Source organism: Spea bombifrons, chromosome 10, assembly GCF_027358695.1.
Source record: "Spea bombifrons isolate aSpeBom1 chromosome 10, aSpeBom1.2.pri, whole genome shotgun sequence".
In the NCBI taxonomy this organism is placed as follows: Eukaryota; Metazoa; Chordata; class Amphibia; order Anura; family Pelobatidae; genus Spea; species Spea bombifrons.
Window position 1 is genome coordinate 36150707 of NC_071096.1, and position 26407 is coordinate 36177113.

General features: G+C 41.5%; 1 long non-coding RNA gene across 1 annotated transcript in view; it reads left to right on the forward strand.

Moving 5' to 3' along the window:
* Positions 1-26407, forward strand: part of LOC128467857 (uncharacterized) — a 54701-nt gene that overhangs the window by 19416 nt on the left and 8878 nt on the right. Inside the window, exon 2 of the long non-coding RNA XR_008345763.1 lies at positions 2100-2160. This is a non-coding gene — a long non-coding RNA (uncharacterized LOC128467857). The remainder of the gene's footprint in view (positions 1-2099; positions 2161-26407) is intronic.

The following is a 26407-nucleotide window of genomic DNA, read 5'->3' on the forward strand; positions in this document are numbered from 1 at the left end:
TGAAGCATCTCAAATACTGGAGGGTTTCTGATGTACACGCGAGGAACTTTGCTAAAAGCCTCCAACGAATTGCTCATAAAACATTTTAATATCTCCCAAACCACTAAGATCGTTAGTTCAGGTAATTAGCTATTGTTCTAGACTATTAAAGAAAAGCAAGCAAAGGAAGGATTGTATTATTGCATAATTGGGTTATTTGCTCCTCTATTTAATCCGTTTGAATGCTTCAGGCTCCAATAGATTTGTTTTTTTCTAAAGGTCACCACATTCTACTTTCATGGAATCCGATGTGACAAATGTTTGGTCTTTGTTTCTCTTTTATAGAAAATTAGCTCTATTTTTATCTTTTAAGTATGTTTTTTTTTAGTAAGGTTGAAGTTGTCATTCAAGTTAAACTTGTAACTTAACAGACTTTAAACGTTCAATAAAGCCCAACTTTTCTGGAAACTGGTCTACTTGGTAAAGGTTGAGTAGCCTGGTGAGTTTGAGTTGAGGAGATGTTGGGTTACACTGGAAAAAAACAACGAGTCGCACTGAGTACATGAACTCAACAGCCCTTAAACGGGTCATGAGAGACGAAGGTCAAGTTTGTCATTTATGATGGTGTTGGAGTTGGTTGTCAAAATTATCACCGCTGAAAAATTTAGTTTTGAGTCAGGTCAGGAGTCAAGTTGATTCTGTTGAGTTGGAGCCATTTTTTTCCTGTAGATAATGTAAAGCGTTTTGTCACAGACACAAAATAAGCATAAATAATAGAAAAGTGGAGAAACATCACAACATTGGGTCGCGTTTACTTACAGTCATCATATACCTTTATTCAAACATTAGAGGAACTTTGATATGTTTGATTCAAAAAGGCCCCTCAACTTTCCTCTCCCGGCATTCGTTTTGGAGTGCTATCTCTCCGTGCTCGTCCTGGTTATTCAGATAACTCCATTCACGAAGACCCAGCGTTCCTTCACACTCAATGATGACCGTTTGACTTTGATGGCTCCAAAGCTGTTCCACGATAACGCCTGCAGAGTTTGTTTACATCTGGCGTGTGCACGGTCATTAGTCAAGGGGAAGCGGTACACGTGTTTATTGAACACTGGCTGGGTTATACCTTGCTACTCTGAAGGCACCGTTAAGATTTAATTATGTTCGTGAACGTGAGCCAGATAGCCTCCTGATGCAGAAACAAATTCATTCATCGAAAAGGGAAATTAGAAATGTACCAGCGGGAAGGCAAACTGGTCTAAGAATTTAACGGAAGTTGACCTGTGTTGGCGCTGAGTCCGTCAACCCAATTTAACTCGCCTTGCGAAATATAGTATTGCAATGAGATGTACATCGAGACACTTTCCAGGTGCTCTTGGCATGACCTGATATGGGGCTCAACGTTCAGCCGTATTCCGGATCTAATGCTCTCTAAACAATCAAAATTCAACCCGTATCCAAAAATTGAAGCCTTGCCTTATTCCTTCCAGAGTTAGGTGTAAACTTGTCTTTTTTGGCAGGCAGATAAAATAATCAAAAAGTACTATTTTGTAACGTTATCACCTTTTGGTTCCAGCATTAATCAGCGACATTTAGAACGTACAGTACTTCTAAAATTGGTTCTTATTATTACTATTAAATGTCTTGTTTGCAGACTCAGTTCATGTCTTGAAGCCATTTCCCGTTGATTAGCACTTGGCAAGGAAATCCGTTCATTTTTTGTTTTAAGGCATAAAACCTTTAGTACAGTTTGCCGCGGATCAGTGGCTGCATCTCTAGTGATGAAGGAGGACTCTGTGTACTAACTACCCCTCCAGGTGCTATGCGCTATATGACCTCCTGATGCTCGGCAGCTGGTGGAGCACTATGGGAAATGTAGTTTTCAGACTTCACCATAAAACATCCCAGGCCTTTAAACCAATTCCCATTTGAATATAGAGTACATTGTATTACGTGTTGCATAATTCATTCATAAAAGCTAGAGTTTCTCAGCAGACTGTTTCAATAGCTAGTCTGTTTGATCTTCACAATCTATTTTAGTTGCTTTACAAGAAGCAGACTTTCATATTTCTCCGAAACATGTCTGACTATACTTTTCTCATTGCTTTGTTCTCTTTCAGACGTTGTTGCGGGACGGTTGGCTGCATCCCCTTCTTACAGACCCTGACTGTTCGCCATCAGGTAAGAATTCATTGGTTTCAGATACTTAAACCGCTACATACTGCAGAACACTTAGAAATCTAGAACGGAGAACCCAACTTCATCAGCATCTCAAACCTAAATACACTAATACAGCCGATACGGGGCCCTTCTATGGGCATGTTTCACGGATCATGCTGTGTTATCGGGGGTAGGTAGAAACATGCATACCTGTATCTGTATGTTTATCTGTATTTTATACAACGTAATGGAATGTTCTGCAGGTTACATCACAACTGATAAACTGTAATCCTGACTTAGACAATCTCTTGTTCCTCGCACGTGCTGTTGAGGAATATTGTGTGTAATAAGTAATTTGGAATGTGAATATATCATTCTAATCATTCTTGTAAACGTGAGTGGGTTAGACGTGTACCCTCTGTATACAGCTGTGTTTGTTACTGAGTGAATTCCGAGAGGAAACGGCACCACTGTGTTTGGGTTGATAACGTTGGGATTGTGTTAGTTGGGTCTCGGCTCTTGAACCAGTACATTTGTAACAAAGTGTTTTCCCCCAAACAAGAACTGCTGCTCTCAACAAGTTCCCCTAAAACTGGATCTGCGTCTCCATCACATGGGTGGTCCTAGAACTGGCAAGACCCTCGCCAGCTTTTTCTCGGAAAATGATATCATCGAATTTCTCCACCTCCTTTTCTAGTATTGTCTCTGGACCCGGATTTCATGGCGTGGCAGGCCCTGCAATTGGATGTTTTTCTTTTTCTTTCCATGGGATATGACAGAAATCAGACTCCGAAGTCTGGGAACCTGCAGCTACATACTGACAGGACTTTTCTCAGACATGTTCCATCCAAACAGACCTTCGAAGCTGATGGTTGATTGGTCTAATGGTGCAGATAGATTATTTTCAAATTACTGGTTATTTATGTTTAGATTGGCTTTTCCTTGATTCCACAAGAAAAAAGATCAGCTGAGAAGGCACATAAAGAGCCAGCAAAGCAGCACTATGAGGATCGGGGAAAATATTCAGGCAGTATCCCGAGGAAAGGGTTACCGCCTGCCACAATAATGTTTGTAGAAACCTACTGCCTCGTGACTGCTAATTGCCGCTGCGGGGATAACACGCGTGTTTGTGCGACTGACACGCTAGTGTGGTTTGCCCCAATGGGCTGTCTTCAGGGACCTATTTTTGTCGACCTAAACCAGCCTCAACATGACCGACCGTACTTTGTGAAACGGCATAAGATCTTGGTGCCCATGCATTTTGCCAACAGGATATTTTTAGGATCAAAATATTTTTTCATATACTAGATTGTGTGCAAGCGGAGTCTAATGCTGCCAGGTTTATAATTCTCTAATAGAAAAGAACCATTTGGGTGAAGGTCGTGGGGCTTTTATTAGTGCAGCTGGGTGGATTAATTATTGGACTCAAGCAGTAGTTTGCCCAAGTGCCCTTTGGCGTGGGGCACCCAGCCAAGCAAATAAACGCCAACGTTGGAGCCAGTTGTAAGATCTTCAGTCGCTGGAGGGGTTAAGGACTGTCTGCCGGATCGGGAGCGATGGATGGTATGCCTGACTCCCTGCACACACCGTACTCTGTATCACTGCTTTGGCTACGGCCAGCGATGCATTAACCGATGAATCAAACATTTCAGTGTACGGAGGCAGATCCTGATGTCTGCTTAATGGACTGGAACCATAAGGCTGCTGAAAGTGGGCGCCATACCTGGAGAGTCACAGGACCCATTTATTTCAGGCTGTCACGGATGTTTCCTGTACTGGACTTATAGCGTGAAGATGCTGCCCAACAGATACAAAGACTTAACCCCCCTCATCTTTATAGCTATAAAGGCACTTCTCCACCGGTAGATACAGTACATGCTTTATGTGGCAAAGACCCCCAAACACTGTTCTTTCACAGAATACCATAGCCTAATATATCCTTCCGATTAGGAATTTACATTTTGTTATATGTTTTTAGTTACAAAGGATGCTTTTATTAAATGGGAAGCAGTAAGGGGTGGGCTGGTTTTTACTACATGGCCGGTCTATCTAGCTGACAGTCAGAGCGAAGGTTCTTTCTATGATCACTTGGCATCAAGGACTGCAACCTTTTATCATCCCTTACTATACCCCTGGGTCTTCCAAGCCACATCTCGCGCTCTCCTCTTCCTGCTCCGCATGATCCACTGTTTAGATGCCAGGTGATGACCCACATTTCATTTACTCAGGGACTTAAACCGCTCTGTCAATAAAATTCTCGTGGGCCACCCATTCTCCTCCATTCCCACCCATTCTGCTTCCCAGCCTCCCTTCTCCATATGTTTATTCCAAGTCCACGTTTTTATTTATTTACAGAGTTTATCCCATCAGCTATGCATGAAACCATTCAACTCCTTCCCATTCACTATCCACCTGCAATAATCCAGTCCGATAACCCTTGTTCTTTACCAGCCAACACCTGATGGCCAAATATAAAGCAAATGCCTCCACGAATGGGAGTCTTTAGATCCAATCCATATATATTGTTCCTCTTTAATGCAAGAGCCAGATTAACTGCTCAGGCGTCCTAAAACCATTGCCGAATCCCATGCCATGAAAGCACAGCAAAGACTTTCGGGGATACTATTACATTCCCCACAGTGTCTCTAGAAGCGTAAATTAATATGTGATAATATATAACAGCACATATACAAAGACAATGATTAAACATATGGATGAGTAGAATGTCTATTGAGTGATCTTCATAATGTATGTTTGTGTGGAGCATGGAGTGAAGTGTTTGACTTTACTTGAAGCCGCGGATACTGTTACACACTGGAGAATGTTACACAACGGTTTTCGGGCTGGATAAACTTGCACCCCACCAGTCAACCTCGTTTACCAAGATGCTGGATTTTGGTAGCTAGCAGTCTCCATGGTGGGTGACTTTTACTATTGTTTTTGGCTGAACCTTAACCACATCTGTAATTCTTTTTGCATGGAATAACACAGACTCTTGTGGTTCTGATTCTCAGATCGCTTTTGTCACAGAAGCAGTATTTATTATTTTATCCTTTGCTCGCCAGCTCTTTTGTGTGTCCATCGAGTGTTGTTTGAGGCAGACTCGCTAACCTGGTAACTAATACTTGTTTCAACCCAAACACGCTCATATATTGTAAGTGTCCAATGTTTTTTCATGGAGGGGCACTTTGCACCGATACAAATGACCTTTAATGAGCTGAACAATCCAAACTATTCAGGGCGCCTCACTATATTCTTTTTATGGGACACGGCTGAAAATTCCATTCTACATAAAAGAATACCATCGGTGAATGGAATAAAAGTATTATTACACATCCAAGCCTAAGTTGGACTAATAAACTTACTATTTTGGTGGAGAATAAAGCCTCTCTCTTTTACTTCGCTTTGAAAACAAATTACTTACCTAGCATACTGACTGAAGCATAATAGATTGCAAGCTTTAGAGACTATCCAAGTCTCTTCTTCAGGCGTATTAGATATATGTCCTTAGCTAAGTGATTGTGGCTCCTTGAGGGGTTCAGGGTGAATGGGGCAGACTGTTTTATTAGGGGTAGACTGATGTATTTATGAGGCCGTGCCCCTGGTGTTCAGTGTCCACTTTCATTGCTGTTAGTAATGTTTTGAAATCTCATCCATCTCAAAGTGAATAGGGGTTTTAAAAAAGCTGATTTATTGCCCAGGGTCACAAGGAGGGTTTGGGAGTAGCTCCGGTGCTCTGGGCTGTATGGCATGGTTGACTTTTTAGCCTTTTGCCAATAACCATTAATTTTAGCACTTAAGTAAGCAATTAAGCAAACCTTTCCTTATATGCAAAACGAGGCTTGTTATAATAATTACCTTAACAGCTTGAACAGAAAAGAAGCTTCACCTCCACCCGCCTTCTCTGGGTCGCTTTACGCTTTACCCTACAGAATGGACGCCGGCGTCATAAAGTTTACTGCCGCCTTAATCAGGGTATTACAATATTACCATGAACTATCAATACCCAAACCAATTGTGCTTATACCCCACTCCCTACTGTCTTTAATTATAACGCTTTTGTTTATTATTTAACATTCTGAGAGCGCTTAAAGGTTTCCGTGCCAATAAGAGCCTTGGATGTAAAACAAGCCTTGCGTAAGAGAATACCCTTGTTGAAAGGGATAAAAGTCCTAGCAGTATTATTACATATCGCCGGCACTTGCCTTTGTTGGCTAATGGGAAATACACCCTTGTTTGTATAATGTATTCTTCTGTGCTGAATTTGGCAAAATAACTAGATCGGACTAATAAACATTAATACTATTTTGGTGGAGGATAAAGCCGGCTGACACTTATTTGGCCCGCGGCTGTTGAATACAGTCACAGATCTCAAGAAAAAAAGAAAACTTAACAGATCGCGTGTCATCTCTCGCCGGCAGCAGCAGCCCTGAAATGCGTGACTGACAGCTGGTAGTACTCCATGTGAGACTGGGGACTTGTAGATGACTTAGAGTGGGCCCATAGCATACAATTGCTGTACATTAGCCGCTGGAGCATAAGTAACAACATGTCGTGTTAACATCTTTTACTTGTTGGTGATGGGATACCCCAGCCTGCGCCCGACGCCTTATTCCAGCTTCTGTCTTTTGAAAACACTGCAAGAAGTTCTGTGACCGGTGCAGATGGCGAGCGAGATGTGAGCTTCGTGGAAGTCTCGTTGAAATAACTTCATCTTCGACTGCGCTCCGGGGCTTCAAAAACCCCAAGACGTTGACGCAAAATAAAGATACGGTAGGAGGACACAGAGGCGGCTTTTAAAACTGCTTCTATTAATGCAACGTTTTCTCAAGTCACACGATCCTTTTACTGGAAATGAAAGAAATTCCTGTATGTTCCAAACCACCTGTAAAAGGGATGGAGAGCCTGCGGTGTTTAACCTTAGCTGTGCCAAACGACACACCACCAGCTTGCGTATTACGGCTAGGTACCTCTGCTGCAAACACTAGGCGAGGGTAATACCCTGAAAGGGACACTCCAGCACTGGTGATATTCTGATAAATAATTGGGATTCTGCAGAGTAATTGGACCTCCGAGGAAGAGGGCAGCCGACGTACTCGCTTTAATATGCCCTCTTCTCGAGCGGGGCTGTCAGGGAGAGTAAACTGTGAGCCCGGTGTAAGCCGGTAATTTTTCTAATAGTATTCATGCCGACGTCCTCAGCTTTTGCCGAATGCCGAGCGCCGTTCTCATGCCTTCGCGGGTGAAACACAACCCTTTTGTTTTGTCATTCTTGCGGGATTACATTATTTCATTCTGTTCTGATTATTTTAATTAACGCTCATTATTTTTTGAAGACTTCAAAAGGCTTGTAATTTCCAGTTATTTATTTTAAATGGAGTAAAAATAAAGTTTTGTCCGTAAACAAGCGGTAATGAAGATCTGGAGCCTTTAGCTAAACACCTCTCTTTGCAATTAAGTTTTTTTGAGTTTTTTTATTTTTTTTTTAAAGTTCTTTCAGTAACATATTTGTCAAGGTGGGAAGGGAACACACCCCGATACTATTCCATGCCAGCCGTACCGCTGTTCCCTGCGTGGCACTCACTGTTCCAGGGAAAGATTTAATCTGTCGGGTGCTGTCGGTTTCTCGCGGAACCAGAAACGGTTACGTTTGGGACGGATCTAAAGATCTTAAAAGTCTTGTATCCAAAAGAAAAGAAACAAACACACGTCCCCCCTGACATATCCAGGATATAAACCGACTAATACTAAGAATTGTGTGTTCTTTGTTAGAACATTCTAAAAGCAGAGTTCTATCTGCCATCTGGAACCTTTCCTCATTAATATTAACGACCCTTCAATGTTTTCTGACTGTTGGCCATAACACATAGTAAGTGACCCTATATATATTTTTTTTATATACATACAGTAGATTTTTTTCTGCTCTTGCATTATTTATTTTTTTAAAACCTCTGCTTTTTTCCCCAATACGAGGGATTTTGTCCGATGTAAATAAGTGCAGTGTATGCTGCGCTGTTGGATATAATGCATTCTATATGTGAGTGTTACCGGTTAGCCTGTGTATTCACGCAAGCCATTCAGGTGATTGATTATCTTTAAACTCATCTGTCATCCTTCTCATTAACTGTCCCAAGAAGTCATTATCCTTTCCAAAAAAAAGCAGAAAATTCCACTCCTCCAATGGCACCTTAACGATCGTCTGGAACAAACTTTTAGACCGCTAGGTAATTTGGAGTCTTTTTGTTCAATTACTTTCAAGGCCAGAAATACCTAATGTTGATGAGGAACAACACATTAGTCAGTATAATTAAACCCTGTCATGTATTTATTATCGTAGGCTAAATGGTAAATATCCACCAGTCAGATTGTCTGGATCACAGGGCTATAATCGAAATGAAAAATGGCTGGTTTCCCTTTCTGTTATCCAAACTTAATTATATATATATTTGTTTGTATTATTTATTTATTTTTTTGGTAAAGCATTCCTTTCGAGGTGGATAGAGAATTTTATTTATTTGTGCCCGTACGATTCATCAATCAACAATACCTTTAGTAGATGTTATTAGAGACTAATATATATAATAGAGGAAGCAACCAGAGATTGTTACTGCAAATGTTTTTATCATGGTTGGGGTTTTCATCCCCTTCCGTAGCTAAACGATCTTGATTTCCTAATGAGGTTTCGCCTTTAAGCGATGAGTTCTTCTTATTCGCCCTCCTCTACCCTTTCTAAGAAATGGTGTTAATTAGATTGTGATGTGGTCCAAGGGGGGAATAGGCATTATTTCCAGATGTTTACCAGTTTCGCTTAGTTCGTGGAGGAACCCTCCATGAAAGAGTCAGCCGGGGAGTTATCAAAAGCCACAGGAGGAAACGAGACTTAGTGTGAAATTCACAACAGAATTCCCTTCCCTGTTGTGGAGACGTGCGGACGGTCGTAGAGACCTTTATCTCTAATGCACAAAACCAAAACAGACTTCTAGTTAAACCAAAACTGGGGGGGGGCATTTGGGCCTGGCCTAGCATGTTCGGTAACGCTGTCACCGTTAGCAAAATGTAGGATCGTCGTTCCAAGCAATACGAAGGGTTCATCTATAGACTGCGCTTTCTGTGGCATCTTAAAGAATGAAAAATAATGAACAGAGCCACAGTTGGATCCATACAACTCTTGTGGATGTTGGAAACGTTTTTACGATTTCCCGCTTTCCTTTGTTTTAGTTGCGTTCTGTTAGAAGTATATATGGCTTTTGGCCCAAAGCTGTGTTTTCTGTTCCTGAAAAATGCCCAATCTGTATGCATTTAAAATGTGAAGAATGCCAAAAAACGTCCCGTTTCGGATAGGTGTCGTAGCGAGTGCAGTGTTTTTCTTGTTTCACCCCGATGCGGAGAGGGTATTGGCCACACGCTAACTGATATGAGAGTGTATTTAGCGTCTACCGTTTCCTCCGCTCCTGTGAACAATTGATTTAACCTTTGTCCGTGGAAACAATAGGATTTGAACATCAGATACCTCGGTAGTGCTAGGAGGGAAAAACACGTTGTGTAAAATGGAGAAAGAGGCGTTTGTGGAGAAATTAATTTACCTATATGAGAATTATAAAGAATTTGGGATTTGACACAAAATGGCAGAGAAGATTGGCCAAATGTTTCAAAATGGATCAAAATCCATTATTTTAATCATATGTATCCATCCTTGAGAGTCACTAAAATATGAACATAAAATATAGAGAAAAACACTGGATCTTACCTGCTCCATGGCGTTTGGTTACTTTTCTTCTACTTTACTGTCTCTTTAAGTAATGTTGAGGTTGGTGGCTCAAGTTGCGTGTGCTTATAAATCTCATTAATACTGGCAGCGTCTTGCAAAGTCAATGCTTCCAGGAGTCATTGTGTTAATGTTGACTTCCAAACTATGTTTATGGAGTGTGGACTTTAGTTCCCATATGGCAGTAATAGAACTAATGGAAAAAGTGCAGCCTCATCAAACCTTACTTTGATCTTCAGAAGACAAGTAAACAGCTAGCCTTTAATCCAAGTTTATTTGCCAAGACCTGTGTAGATTGAAGCGAAGCATCCTTTCGATAATTTTGCATGGAAGACGCACAAAAAGCTTCCAAAACAATCCACGTCAGCGTTATTTCAGATTCACAATAAATCCCCCGATGCAGAGCATCTGCTTCATACACAGTGTTGGATCTGAATTAAATGGCTTCCTGTCCTTGAGGATATGCTGACATATTATCCAGGGCTAAACGGCTACAATGTGATCTAAGTCGGGTTGATTTCAAAGCATTGGAGTGCTGTCCTTTGGAGTCCATTCACTCAAATAGAGGCTCCAAGAGAGAAATTACTTCTTCCACCCTCTGTGGTTTGAAAGCAATTCCACTAATATGTACAAACAGGGGCAAAATACTCTCCCCAAGTTCAAACTATGGCTGCTTATCCTTGGAGTTGCCCTTAGATGTAAAATCTTATCATACGTTTTCCTCTGCTGCAGCTATTGGATATTCTGAGCACTGATTTACAAAGTAATTTCTCAAAGTGTGTTGGATTTAGTCTTTATAGGTCATTCACCTCTACCTCGGAAATACAAGATGGGATCTGTTCGCTAAGTTGGGCTGACAGTAGCTATAAGATAAAATATTTCCTCTTGGGCTATTCAATAATGGGTTTGAAGGTCTTGGTCCTTCTCATAAAGGAAACCATGCTGGATGGCGTACTACCTTTGACCTTAGAGTTCTTCAGTTTGGAAGAACTCCCCATCAGTGACCGTCTTCCCGATCAATGACAGTCCTCCCCATCAGTGACTGTCCTCCCCATCAGTGACAGTCCTCCCGATCAATGACAGTCCTCCCCATCAGTGACAGTCCTCCCCATCAGTGACCATCCTCCCCATCAGTGACCATCCTCCCCATCAGTGACAGTCCTCCCGATCAATGACAGTCCTCCCCATCAGTGACAGTCCTCCCCATCAGTGACCATCCTCCCCATCAGTGACCATCCTCCCCATCAGTGACAGTCCTCCCGATCAATGACAGTCCTCCCCATCAGTGACAGTCCTCCCCATCAGTGACCATCCTCCCCATCAGTGACCGTCCTCCCCATCAGTGACCGTCCTCTTCATCAGTGACCGTCCTCTTCATCAGTGACAGTCCTCCCCATCAGTGATCGTCCTCCCCATCAGTGAAGGTCTTCCCCTTCAGTAACAACAATTCTCTTTACTCCACACATAACTAGGGGAACAGAGGGCTACAGACCATATTGACGGCACCTGGACCCATAGCTTTTATTGGCTCACATACTATATATGTATAATAAATATAATATCGATGTTGGGGAGGATATGTGTATGATGCCAAAATCCCTTTGTTCAGTTTGGACAGATCTGTGTATTTTTGGTAGAAGGAGAAATATGTGTCTTGGATTTCTGTTCTTTGAACCGTCCTGTCCTACAAACCACAATCACTTGAAACTTACTATATTTTTTTAAATAAAAAAAATAAATTAAATTCATATAAGAAAATAGTCTCCTGCAGAAGTTGAAATCCCATCTATATGTTGATCAATTTGGATTACTTACTGATGAAAAAAAAGAAAATAGGTACAGCAGATACAATTTACATGAAGGTTTTTCTCAAGCTTTAAATGTTTAGAGACATATGTATCCTATAGTTTCAATATATTGTATCATGCGGACCCTTCCTTAAAAAGAAAATTCCTTTTTTTTTTAATATGCCCATCAAAGTTTTATTCCTATACGTCTGTTTGGATCCCAGTAGGAAGCAGCTTTTTAACGGCGCTCCGTTCACCTAAGACATTTCTTTGTGTTTTCCAAAAGGCTAATGAGGAAATTTAGCTCTCGAATTGCATAAACAGTTACAAATTGGGTTTTCAAAAGTGAGAACCGGATTTCTGCCATAGCCACCTTGGAACGATATAACACATTAAGCAAGGTCTGTGTTAGCATGCTTCTGTTTTGCTGGGGCAAGTAAAAGTAATTTTTGGAATAGTTGCTGATTTTAAACCTCGTGTCCAGGTCATAAGTATGGCGTCGGATTTCTGCGCACACAAACCGTTTCAGAGTGACCTCTGCAGCCGGGCAAAGCAATCGTCCAGGGGTGGACATCAGTAATAGGTACTTGAAGAATGTTCTGTTCATCCTGAAATATTTTCCTGTAGCTTTTGGCACCCCAGAGTGGCCCAACACAGCTACGAGTCTTTATAAATACTAATAAAAACACTCCAAAATGCCAACTGGCAACGTCTCTCCGTCCAGAGCCTAGAATCTGTGGCCTGATGCCTCACTTATCACCAGGCATTAATAAAATCTCCGACAGAAAAAAGAGAGAGGGTCTTATTCAGAGGCAAACCGGTGCGTATCCAAGATAAATCTCAGGTGACAAAACGCAGCTTTTGAGTTTCTCAGGAGGCCGGTGCACATACAGAAGCCATAGACTAAAGCTGGGAGTATAAACAAATCCTTTGCCAGGATGCCGCGATGCCAAAGCCGGGTCCTATTACATATTTTCTATCTGCATTTTAAGCATATATTTATAGCCTTTCTGCCCAAAATTACATTTTGTAGGTTAAAATCCTACAAGCCAAAGGATTTTATGTTTCATATCTCCCCATTAAAATGTGCGACATTAATTAAACCCGAAGCGGGTTAAGTGAAAGTGAGTGCCCGATGTTCACTTGAATATGCAAATATATAACCATAATTCAAGATATTGAATTACAATATTATTACAATAAACAAAAATAAGGAATAACGAAAGTAAAATACCCCCAAAAATGACCAATGTAAGTAATTAATCGAGGTGTACTGCTGTCTCTGTTGCAGTAACACTGATAATTGTTAATGACCTTACTTAGAGGGTGGTGGATAAGCATATGGGGTAGAGGCTAAAACTTGCTCTTAATTACTTGGCCGTCTGTATACGGAAACATTTTTGGACACCGTTTGTCCGGCCTGAACCTGTAAGGTATTAATTTCATTTCATTTTACTGAAACCTATGACTGTGAGCTCATCGTGGCAACTAAGAAACAAATGCAATCAATAGGCATAGGCAACAAAAAAACGCTGTCCAAGGAGAACATCAGAGAACGATCAGGAGATTCAAATGTCCAGTTTGTTTCTAAATGGGAGAAGAGTCTGTTGAAAAAGCCCAACAGAACTATCAAAGAGTTACTAACTGGAGACTTCAAACTGGAGAACATCACCCTTAAGGAGGAAGCCAGGAGCGAGCATACTGCCAGAAACTGGATAAAGAAATAAAAGAAAAGGAGATATGGGAGAAGGAGACAGAGCTCAAGAGGGAGCCGATGGAGCAGACGGAGAAGCTGTCCACTGTGGTCAAGGAGTTGGAGCTTCAGCCATACCTGGTGATGCGGGTAGAAGAACTCACCAAAATCAGGGAGCTGGAGAGAACTGAAGATGAGGGTGCAATAACATTACCATCTTAAGATAGAAACGATTGGGTTCCTTGAAGCAATGGAAGGCTACCTCAAGGACAGAAGCTTTTACCAAGCTTTCCAAACTGGGTAAGAAAGAGGCGCTTCTTTACTTGAAAGCCCGGGTAGAGCAGGTGAAGGAGGAGAATGTCCAGCGACAGCAAGAGATCTTGGCTCCGCTCTCACTCAGTAACATCCTGAAGAACAAACTGCAGGAGCTCCATCGAGACCTCTTGAAACACCCAGGGAGGGTTCCTCACATCAACACATTTGTATCTTTAAAGTTTTACTTTACAGAGAGGGTAACAGATGCATGAAACGGCCTCCCAGCAGAAGTGGTAGAGGCTAATACAGTGAGGGAACTTAAACATGCATGGGATACGCATATGGCTCCTGATTTTTAGTTGACACTTGTGACTGATTACGGTCCGAATCTTTACAGCAGGAAAATCAGGCAGACTGGATGCACCAAATGGCTCTTGTTTGCCAGCAGCTTCTATGTTTCTAAGCACTATGCCCAGTGCTTTGGGTATCTGCAATTGATTATTATTTTTTTACATTGGTCTTTGATGCACCCGTGTGTTGCCTTTGTGTGTTGAAGTGGATTGTTTTGCTTATTTAAATCCCTGGATTGGTAAAGGAATATTCCCCGTGGCCTGGATTACTCAGACTGTCTTTTAAATTCCCCTCGGAATCCTCGCCTCCCTGCCGAGGCAGAATCGGTAGTAATATTGCCTTCGTCTGAATCAACAAGAGGGAAATCTCAGAAATCCGGCTTCCCTCGCATCATGCGCGGGCAGCCACGAGCGGGCTCCTAGCCAATTGTGCGTATCCAACTTGTTAAACACTGATAAAACCCAGAGGACATAATTGCTCTGAGATTACATCTTTTCACACTTCAAATAGCTGATCTGAGACTCAAGTGCTTGCAAACAGTTTTCTTTAATTGTTATTAATACCATCACTCTTTTTTACTATTTTTTGCGTGAACATAAACAGAGATTCTTGGCTGCAAAACCTATAAAGACAAGTTTACTATCCATTCTACAGTAACTTGTCAAATGTGTTAATGGCTTTCTGGCACTGAAAGTGTTACTAAAGTAAGCCATCATTCGGAATTCCAATAGATCATCTTCAGCTCCCACTCAGTCCCAGGATAATTCACTCTTCCTCTCAAATCTTTCCATGATCTCAACACGTAGGTGATGATTTTCCTTTGTGTATTGAGAAGCATACGATCGCCGCTTCCTTCCCCAAACCGCGCCGATATCTCTTCTTTAAATCCCTTCAGACTGGGTCCAAAGTCAAATCCCACGCGAACACTCATTATAAATGATTCCGTGTAATTGCTGTGCATCTAAATTGATTTCCAGATTCCAAATTAGTGTCCTTGCGACGTGTATCTGCGAAGTGTATTTTTCTATTATTTTATAGACTATGAAAGGAATTTAGAAGAGCAGTCCGTACTTTGTGAATGTTGGCCACCTAAAGTCAATCGTTCTGCCGATGCCCGGCCGTTGTGGGTCCTTTTGCACTCTTTACTCCATATCCAAACCAACGTTCGGTTTACTATATTCCCATCAACCAGATTACTTAAAATGACTCCTTTTGAGAAATATCTTTACAAAGAGAGTTTGTGAACAGTGGTGACAGACAGCCTCTCGGGGCAGATGTTTACCACGCATAATATTTCGTGCAAATCAATGTAGTCCTTTATTCTGTGGTTTTGGCTTAAGCTCTCTTGTGATAAAACACAGCGAGTAGAATGCCCACGTTGGCGCAAAGCATTAGCCAGAGGTGGAGTTGCTTTGTTTTTGTTTTGCTTGTTGTTGACCAGCGCTTACGGTGCAAACATATCCATGTGGACACAAAAAACATTTTTAGAGCCTTCTGGTATCCAACTTGACTTGAAGTTCTTTTCCTAATTTAACACTAAATTAAAAGAACTTCACCTTTTAGGGTTGGGTTTTTTAATTCGCTATTTTCAATGTATTTGTTTTTTAAGCCATAGAATGTAGCACCTGCCTGCCAGACACTTAACCTCTACAGATGCTTGCAATGTCTCTTAGACATGTGAGTAATCTAAGTCTTGTAACATGTATGTGCTTATTGTAAACTACGTGCCGATATCTACCAACGCATGCACCCTTAGTAAAGCCGCGAGATACTGGTACCCATTCACCGAACAAGGTTTAGCACGATAATGTAACATTTAGTTACAGATCTTATGGATTTCTTAGTTTGAAGGGTAATAGAAGCAGAATCTACTATTTCAGATGATGGCATCACTCATATCAATACTCTCAGCCGGATACATTATGAATTATTGCCACTATATCTGAAATTCTTCTGGTATATTAAATGCTTTTGTTAGAATTAGAAGTATCTCGAAGAAACCGAAGGTCTTCTGTTAAACGTAGTCTTTCTTGTGCTACAAATACTGGCCTATGGAGGGGAAGTTTTGGAGATGGATGAAGTGTATTCCTTGGAATATCAGAGCTTTAAGATGAGGAATGACAACTACTGCTATACTCCTAATCTACAGGGATGGCCCCAGGGGCCGTAAACCAAAAGATTTATGGAGTATCTCAGATACAGATTGTATGCAGCGTAATTGTATCTTTCCTTTTGATGGACGCTCCTTTAGTCTGGGACCCACATGTGTATTTTGTGCAGTTCAGTAATAAACAAGGACTTTGGTTTTCAGACAGCTATGGCTGGGACCCCGAGAGGTTGATTACAATCCCATTCCAACGCCCAGCTGATAGCCTTGCATGTTCGGCACAAACACAGCTATGTAAACAGCCCTGGAAGGACACACAGAGGATGTCCCAATGTGAAGGGCCGAGTTTTATATCACATGTAAAATATAGAACAAAAAATTATTTTTGAATTGAAAAAGAGGAGACACGCAGCCAAGCTACAGATCTATATAAAAGACCAATATGGTGAGAAATAAAGCAGTTTAAACTTTTAAATCTGTGTTAATGTTGTGCGAAACAGAGAGCCAGAGCTCCCAACACAAATATACAAATCTGGGGGGAAAATTGTCCAGGCTCCAGTGGATCGTATGAACTAATCACAAATGTTGTTACAGTATCTCTACATCAAACAAAGCTCCGAACACAAGAATGCAGACAAATCTATAGAACGCCAGTAAAATCATACCGTTTTGTGTCGCTTAATGGCAATGAAAACCGGTTGCGAAAAGATACATTAGTATGCGATTACCCTAATGTACATAAAGAAAGTAAAAAAACATGAGGACTCAGGGGCATACTTGGGATGCCAACTGTTCTGGGGGAAATAGACCACCTAATTCCAAAATGTTGGCGTCACTTGTCCCAGGCGACATTAAGCCCTCACGCCAGGCATATAGAATCACTTGGCCAAATAGCATACGGCAGCCAAGAGATGTATATTTAATGTTTATTTAATTGCTTGTGTAACACGAGTAGACGTAAGACTTAAGTCCCAAAACTTGACTGCACTTTATAAATCACATGAAAGCGTTGGGTGGAATAGTACGCAAAGTATTGTTCCCCGGAATAAATGTGAAAATCTTTGGAAAATACGTGGGATGTAGACAATGTGAGGACCACCGACCGGGAGCATGTGACCAGCACTTAAGCCGCAGGAAAATCGATTGAAATGATGTTTCCTGGGGTAATAGAGACCCAGCAGTTAACAGCCCATCCCCAGCTGTCTAAAATAACAATCAACTCAAAGGAGTCGCTGTCGTAAATGTGTCTTTCTGTATCGTGACTCATGCTTTGCCCCCTCTTGTGATACACAGGTCTGATTGCAAATGATGCACCAACCACTATTTGACATCGGTGCAAACACCGAATCGCGTAAAGCGGGAGAGCTACCTCTGGCTGATACGCGGGATTCGGTCGGGTCTCACCCCGCGCCTCCTTTTGATACACGGTATCACAGGGCCCGTTCTGCACGTAGACAGCGTGAAGCCGGCTACGCTTTTCTTATTGCTTTGCTGACTCAGACAGTCAGACAGACAGTGTTTAAGGCCATGACCTGCACTAAAATTGGTTATTACAGCTTGACGGTTTCCCGTCTGAAACGACGGTCCTTGGTGTGTCCTATAAAAAAGTGCTGCTCACACCGGGCTGGCTGTCAAAATAAGCCATATTCCAACAATATGGAGATTTATCCCGACCCACAACCCATTGATGTGCATTTTAAGAGTATGTTCCATTATTATTATTATTAATATTATTTATTGTTTTAGATATTCCGTAGCTCTGTACAGTGGGATCACCATCTCATATCTTTGGATCCTTATTAACAGGGCATCACCGTTTTAAAAAGGGCCAACCATTTAGTTTCCAACCTCTTGGAAGGCTAAATGTGTTTGGGTTTTGAGTGATGGGCCAAGCCTGTGCTTTCAAAAAAAAATCTCATTATTAACCTTTTAGGCGGCACTGGGAAGATCAGTACACCTGTTAATGCCCCTGCCCTGCGGGTAGAGTTTCTCCAAGTGCTTTTCATGAACACACTCAGAAAAACGCTATAAAGCACTTAGTACATTGTTAAAGAAGCTTACCCTCTTATCTTGTATTTAATATAAATAAAAAAAGTGTCCATTTATCCCCCGAGGACTAACGTGGCTCACTCTGCTACTTTGTTATGTTGATTGTTTAGGAAACCCTGCATTAAGAACTCTAGCCAGGTTTACACAATGAAGAAGAAAATATAAATAAAACGCTTTCCCTTTTATTAAATTGTTTGTGAATATTTGATATATTTTCAAAATACTGTAAAGAATTGCTCTGGAAAAGTGACGGCTTCTCACAGCGATTCCAATTTGTTTCGGTCGACAACGAAAAGTTGTGAGACTTTGGGAAAAAGCTGTTTCAATTTGCATTCATAACTCATTCCATGTGAAGAATAATTTAAGTTAAGATAGTATTTTTGTTAATAGATGCCCTATATAATAATTATAAAGGGCCGGAGCTTTCCTACTCACAGCAGAGCTCTTCGATAGGGATCTCAGATCCTGACGTACTCAGATCCTACCTTGTCACATAATTCCTATCTGTAGACATGGTCCTTCCTTTGCAGAAACCCATAGTAACAGCTACTTATACCTCTAAAATCTGATTGATGATAGCTGCATTAACTTTTTAGTCCATTATACTCCATCCTCTATGGGTTTTTCCATAGGACAAAGTGGTCAGCCCTCCAGGGCCACCATAAAAACCTTTAGGTATGATGACAGCCTCAACGAGGAGGCAGAAGGGTGACGCAGTAGAATCTTAGTCTGCCAAATAAGACCTATGGATCGTTACACAAACACTGAAGACAGTAAGCTGCACTTTCAGCCATTTTTAGTTATTTGAGTTTGTGCTAAAGAACTAGCAATCTGTTGCTCAAGGGACTCTCCAGCTGACAGTAAGACAGCTCACCATCGGCCTTTATGCTCATTCTAATATCTTCTGTTAAGAAAAAGAACTTTGTAAGACGTTTTGATATACTTCATTAGCACCTTTTAACGATACGTGTCGCTCGCTGGGATTGTTTTTGTTTTTCCTCTGTGTTGTAGGTCACACTTATTGAGCACTGTGTGATCCTAATTTGTTTCTGGCGTGAACATTGCTGCTGTTCTGTGAGCTCCTGGGTATTTCACCCTTTACTAACCCTATGTTACTATCACACTTCCTATGTCCATGATTTATAAAGTGTCTTAACTGGTTCGGTTCCCGTAGGACTGGGAGGGAATTTGCAAACTACTGAATTTTTGGCCACAAATGTGACCTGTTCCTATAATAAAAGGCAATTCCCTGTTCCATTCAAAGCGTGCATGTTTCAGTTTCGGGCCAAATTTAAAAGTAGCTGAGAGTTTAACATCCAACAGAGCTTTTAACATGATTCCTTATAAGTTACAACATGAGTCCTTCGCAGGACAGTTTACAAACACGCAGGATTGTCCCTTCTCATCCTGGCCAGACCCAGAGCTCTCCAGATGTTGGAGAGCAGCTCCTAAACTTCTCAGCCAGATGCAGACAGGAAAATATGGTCATTGTACTTTGCCACCATCTGTGTAGCAACAGTTAAGGACCTGTAGCCTGTCCACATGCTGCTAAACAGTGGGGGACCTTCATCTTTTTCAAGCCCAGAGATAATTGCTGTGCAGTAAGTTGCCGTGAAGGTCAGATCTGGATGGGATTTGTGGATCCAGAACGTCAGGATGAATGTGCCTGAATTATATAACGTTTTCCGCAGCTTGGCAGGGATGAGTTGCACCTGCATCTTGGCGGTCGTTCAGATTTTGTCATTTTCTGTGATGAGCAATATAAAATCACAGTCGAGCCAAAATCGCTCTTCCTTTTGATGTGCTTCCATCTTTCTTTTGGCTTGTAGAGCCAGGAGGCATGTGTGCACGGCGTGTGCTTGCTGGTCTGCGTGTAGCCTGTTGGAACGAGCCAGAGGCTTCATTGATGAGAGTTTGGATGCAGGTAGACAGCCCGGTCATAACATGCCTCTCCTCTGTCCCTTCCTCCTAGTTTAGGGGGATCGGAGACCAGATTTTATGTGGCCCAGTGAAAGACGATCGTCACATGATTAAGGGCACCATGTTTTGGACGTTGGGGTCTGGGGATTGAGCAACTCCTGGTCTCTTTACACAGAATGTTCATGGTCCCCGTGTGAATGTGTCTTGTCTTCCCTGGCTCTGTTCTGAATTCTCTGTTGGCTATACCATTTTGGGTAGCTAAATACCAGAGCTCTTTATTTGCAAAGCAACGTTTGTCTCCAAAAGTGTCAGTATTATATAATGTTGTTTATTTGTAGCGTTAAATTCCATTGAAATATTCTTTCTAAATCTCAATCCAAAACACAGACTGGGAGCAGGGGTTATAGAAAGCATTACTCTCAAATTGAAAACATACTTCGACTTACAGATAAGACGATCCGTTTAAGTGTCTTGGCTGTGAGCGTTTCCCTTCAACCTCTTCATGCCAAATTATCTCAACCACATGAAACAGGTTGTTTTCTGGGGATTGGGCTTTAATGTTGCTCTCTTCTATTTGCATCTTGAAGCCTGTCTATCTTCTGGCTTCCGGGGGGCTTCACGCATCTCAAAGTGCTATAAACCCCCCCCCCCGTAACCTTATCTTAGCTGCATCTTCTTCTCCAATGTATAAAAAATGCAATGAGCTGATTATCTTTCTCTGGGAACAGAGAGTTAATATAGGTATGTCTTATTTCTTTAGCAGACGACGTCATGTAAGAATGTCTTGCTTCTTAATAAGGTCCTTTTTTTGTGCAGAGAATCTCTGATTTGATTTACGAAGCTTCGGATACTTGTTTTTCAAACACGTATTTCCTGCGGCATTAAGTAGGTGATACGTTAACAACATATCTTATAGGAATGCCTTTAAAAAGGTGGTCTGCCTTGTGCAACTTTCCACAAGATGAAAGTGAAGTGTCAACTTAACGAGCAGCCCGATAGCTAAACCTCTTATAATCAACTCAGCGACAAATACAGAGTGTAAAATCCCATACCCTCGCTGTCCAAAGCTATTCTGTAACACTGAAGAATACTTTGAGAATGATTCGGTTTATTAAAGAATCTATTATTTTGTTCCAAGTGAATTGTTTTTTTTTTTAACCTCATATGAGGCGGCAAGGGAATGGACTGTTTGGTGGCAGTGTCTCATAGTCTGGGCACCTGGGTACGCCTCCTAAAACAACCCTTAACTATGCAGTTTGCTGGGATTTCATCAACCTGATATTTATAACATTAAAGTGTTGAGATGATTGGCAGGTTATAAACTAAATTCAAGGTATAGCCTCGGGGTCTCATCGTCGCTTCGACTTGTTTCTCGATACAGCAGTTGGCAGTTTCCCAAAATCCCCGATCCATCACGGACAGAATGTTAGCGTGATACAAGTACATCCTTAACAGCTCTGCCAGTGGCCGGTTGTTGGGGTATATTTATTGATGTTGTGCAGCATGGGTGTATAAATATTGTATTTATTCTCTGTTATTCATAATGATACACATGATAAGATCCTTGTTATTCTAGCTGTGCTTGTTGACACAGTTGCAACTTTTTATTATAGCATTGTAACTTTTTCAATTCCACAGTGTATCAAAAACTAAATCTACTTATATCACATTCTAGAGTCTTTCTAGTATTTATCCTCTGCAGCAAAATGTGTAATTTATTTTCTTTTAAAACAAGGTATGGCTCACAGAATATAAGCGAACCTCTCTTGATTTGCCCCAGAGGCTCCGGTAGGAGAGCTGATTGCCAAGCCCCCGGGGTAATCTGTTAAAACTCCATTGTAGGGAGCGGTGATTTCCATTGCCTTTGTCCGCATGTGACCCCACCTTGGATCATAGCCCTGCCAGCCGCAAAGGAAGAGGAAGGGGGATAAACTATCAGGTGTGATCATTAAGGTCTGGGATTTCTATTTACTAAGGCAAACATGCTTACAATTTGCATGTGATCCTTGAGTTTTTCTGGAGTTCTGTACCAGTAATAAGTGGGATTTTGGAGGACTAATAACTTATGCAGCCCAGAATCTATCATTTCCGTTGGGACGTCTCTCAGTCCTGTTATTAGCACAGCCTGTACTCGCCAGCAGACTTCAGGGGATCCCACAGACGGGAAAGGGGGGTAGGAAGAGGGCAGAGAGCTGAGATTTTGGACCCTTCCACATAACCCAGAGCCTGATGTCATAACCAAAACTGCAGACGTAGCCAAAATACCCCCTCAAGAAATATTGTGGTCTTGGGCTTAAAACCACACGCTGCATGTAATGTGTGTTTAACCATTTCAAGACAATTTTAACTACAATTCCACTTTGTTAACTCGTTGTTTATTTTAACCCATGGTTCCAAGACTGTATTTCCTGAGCACAGAAAATTAGAAGAAGAAAAGAATCCCTGTTTTCAAGGACATCCCCCTAGCAATTAGTCTTGCATAGATCCACGTGTACCGCAGTCAGTCAAAGTACTGCATTGATCCATACATACTGCAGTCAAAGTACTGAATTGATCCATACATAATGCAGTCAGTCAAAGTACTGCATTGATCCATACATACTGCAGTCAAAGTACTGCACTGATCCATACATACTGCAGTCAGTTAACCTACTTCATTGATCCATACATACTGCAGTCAACGTACTGTATTGATCCGTACATACTGCGGTCAGTCAACGTACTGTATTGATCCATACATACTGCAGTCAGTCAATGTACTGTATTCATCCATACATACTGCAGTCAAAATGCTGATGCTGCATTATCTATGTGCCAGATCTGGTTATGTGTGTCCATGTTCCATATCACTGGGAATTTTCCTGGGTTTGTGCCCAGGACCTTCTTCTCTTTCTTCTATAGCAGTAATTCTATCAAGATTCTCCCTTTCTCCCTTTCTGTGTTGTCTTTTGTCCTCTGTTTTTCTTATTTTTTCCTCTCTTTTTTATCTTCTGTTCTCCTCACAGCCTTTCTAGCACCGTCTGCCCAATGTCATTGATAACAAGTTCTTATTCATGATTTAGAGGAGACCCCCTGAGCTGCCTGCCAGCCGACCGCAGACAGTGTGCCAGTGGGAAGCCAGCCAAAACACAAGAGGGGAATACCTCTACGGGGGCAACAATCAATTCATGGAGTGTACGTACGGCTGACTTAACCCCTTCTCTGCTGGTGCACAGCACATCAGTACCTCCAGGCCTTCCTTTAATAACCCTTTGCCAAGCCATCAGATCCTCAGGTATTAGAAGCCATAAACTTATAACAGCAACCGCATAGAGAAGGAGGCCACCTTTTACATGGCGGTTACAGTTAAATGCATTTTACAGTCCCAAGGAGCCCCCATGATATATTACTACAAGAAGCATATTAATGTGCAGGCTGCACAACTGGTGACAGACGGATTCATGGAAAAGAGTGTAAAAATGGGGAAAAAAATGAAGCGTAGCACGGGCTGCGTATACGTCTTGGAATTAAAACCAAAAACAAGTGCTACTGTAAATGGGTTTACTTTATAATTCAATAATAAAAAAAAAACTAGCAAAATTGTACGAAAAAAACAAACATTCCTGAGTGCTATTTTTAGGGGAAAGTTTCGCGAGCAGACAGAAGAAAAAGGAAAGTGTTCTGACTTTGAGTCTGAATTAACGTCTGTTTGATCGCAGGCTTTCCAAAGAAACGAGGGATCGTGTTCATAACTGCATTCCAGGAAGAAGCGGAGGAGAGGGGGACGGGGCGCTGACTCTTATGCTTCCATCATCCCAAAAACGCTGAAATTATTCATGACAGGGAATGAAAAGGAGCAATTTATCTCAAAGTTGCTGTGTATTTCTTTTAGGATGGTTAATGCAGCAGAAAATGGCTCAGGTTACCGAGCCACCGTGTGTTAATCACAATAAACAAAGCGGCAGACATGGGTGCTTCGCTGGGGTTAATGCTCAGTTGCAGCCCTTAGCATAATACTGCATGTATATGTGTGTATATATATATATATATATATATATATATATGAGAGGCTTAGACCTTATACTGAATGCTGAGTATTACTACTATTATAAATATACATTCCATGCCAGAAAACCTGTATGTGGTTAAATATGTTCTGGTCTGCAGAGCTTGCATTTCGTCTATACAGTTATTGATTTTCCAGTTCAGGGACGTTTCCTGTTGTGATTGAACCATAAACGTTTAACTATCATTACGAGAAGGCTAAACATATCAACCTGTGATCACGGTCTCATCGTGAGGATTGTGTAACCCTAAGGTTTATTTAAAGAGTCGCAAACTGAGTTGGGCTGCTAAGAAAGAAAGAAAGAAAGCTATATACATATATAATTGTGCTGCAATAAATATACAGTAATATTAAAAAGCCGGGATTGTGAGAAGTCAGGGGTTTTTTTTGTGAGACGTTTGGGTTTATTTGTTTAGAGCCGATTGCGCTTGAGATCTGATACTGTTTCAGGTATTCGGCAGCTGTATTTAATGGAGACCCCAGTGAGTGGGTTGGTGTTGAATTTGGTGGTAGAGGCACCGAAAGGGCTTGAAATAGCAGAATCTTATGAAGGTGTGAAGACCCTTGGGTTTCGCCAGTATCGTTTGATACCACAATTCATGTGTTAGTGAATAGAACTCATTGTTAATGCATTGATACAAGCAGAATTCTCTGTGCATTATTGCGCACCAGTAGGACACAACTCAGCCAATGGGCGACAAGCAGGGCAGAGATTTCATCTGTCATTGGCTGCCTGTACATTTCCGAACGAGACCCTTGAATCTTCCACCCCAGTCTTCTAAACCCATCATCATGCCAACAATTCTGTTCTATTTATCTAAAGCTCTGTGCTATTAAGACATGGTTTTTATTCTCCAGTCTCTGATAACACCGGCCTTTTTATACCCAGCACTCATCATATTTCGCATATATGTGGCTCCTATCCGTCCATCAGAAACGACAGCTGGTCTATTCAGTAGGGAATAAATTGTGTATTGAAAGGACAGTTTAAATCGCCGGAGGAAATATGCTTAACGCGGTGTTTGGAGAGTGAACGTCTCCTCTGTGTTTACATTCAAGAAGAAGCGGATTTATTTTTCTGAACTTTTCATTAATCAGCAGTAATCGGCAGTAGCGTGGCACACGGGATTTGGCATCGGAGGGTAACTTTTGCATTGGGTGCTTGGCTGATTGACACCGTTAAACTGTTGCTCTCTTCCATATTTGCTTAGCGGCTCTGTGAATGAAATCCTCTAGAACCACAGTCGATCTTAAATTTAATTCATTTACAAATGGCGAAGAATTCCGGCATTTAATTACAGACTGACATCCAGTTATAGAAGGATACGAACTCCGGTTTACTTAAACAAACTTTAGTAATTAAGAGCAGGGTTTGAATTCAGCATTTTTTTTGCATTGAGAATCTATTCTATCCTCCATTCATTCACTGCTGCTCCGTTAGATCTTGTATATCTGGTTTGGAGTCCGCTCAACAATTTAATGTTTACTTTTTACAATATCTTTAAAATTATTTCTTTTGCCACCGAATATTTCACCTCTTTCTAAGGAGATGGGTGAGAAATATTTATTTTTTATAGAATTGCACGTATGAAGGATAATTTAATGTCTCTTTGGATAAGATAAGAGAAATCATCCTAAGAAGAACCTCGGAGGATTTTTAGGAGCCACATTTCTTCACTGTGGTCCCGCGAGACACGGACATGCACACTTGGAGCCTTATGATACCCACACATGTTAGCTTCTATCGCATGACATCAACACAAGTAACGGGCTTATCTATCCACACAGATAACCGGTCTCTGCCAAGTTTACATGTTCTCGGCTACGTCTGTATCTGCACTCACTTACGATGATTGCACAGTGCTATTCTAAGGACACTCGGCGTTCTCCTTGTCTGCGCATTGCAATGCAGCTTGTCTTTTGAAGCCAAAGAGGATATTTGGTGTCCCCCGACATTCGGTGTCGGTTAAGGAATAGCTTCATTCTGAGGACTATTGTAGTTTGTCACCTGGCAAAACACTCCAACAATTGCAATGTCGTCACTACTGCTCAAGGTCATTAACAGGATTGTATAGAAGTGGTAATTACACACATCTGTGGGGTGAATTTCCAGCATTGTATTACAATGAAACGCGCATCATCTACATAACAGTGCCCCTGTGCCGTGCAGCCTTTTCAGACAATTTGTGGCACGGTACGCAGTAAGATAAGACCTGCTGTTGTCCATGTGCAGTAGTAAAGAACAGAGAGGGCTGTATTGAGCCATTGAAGACATTGAATGATACAAGCGCTCATT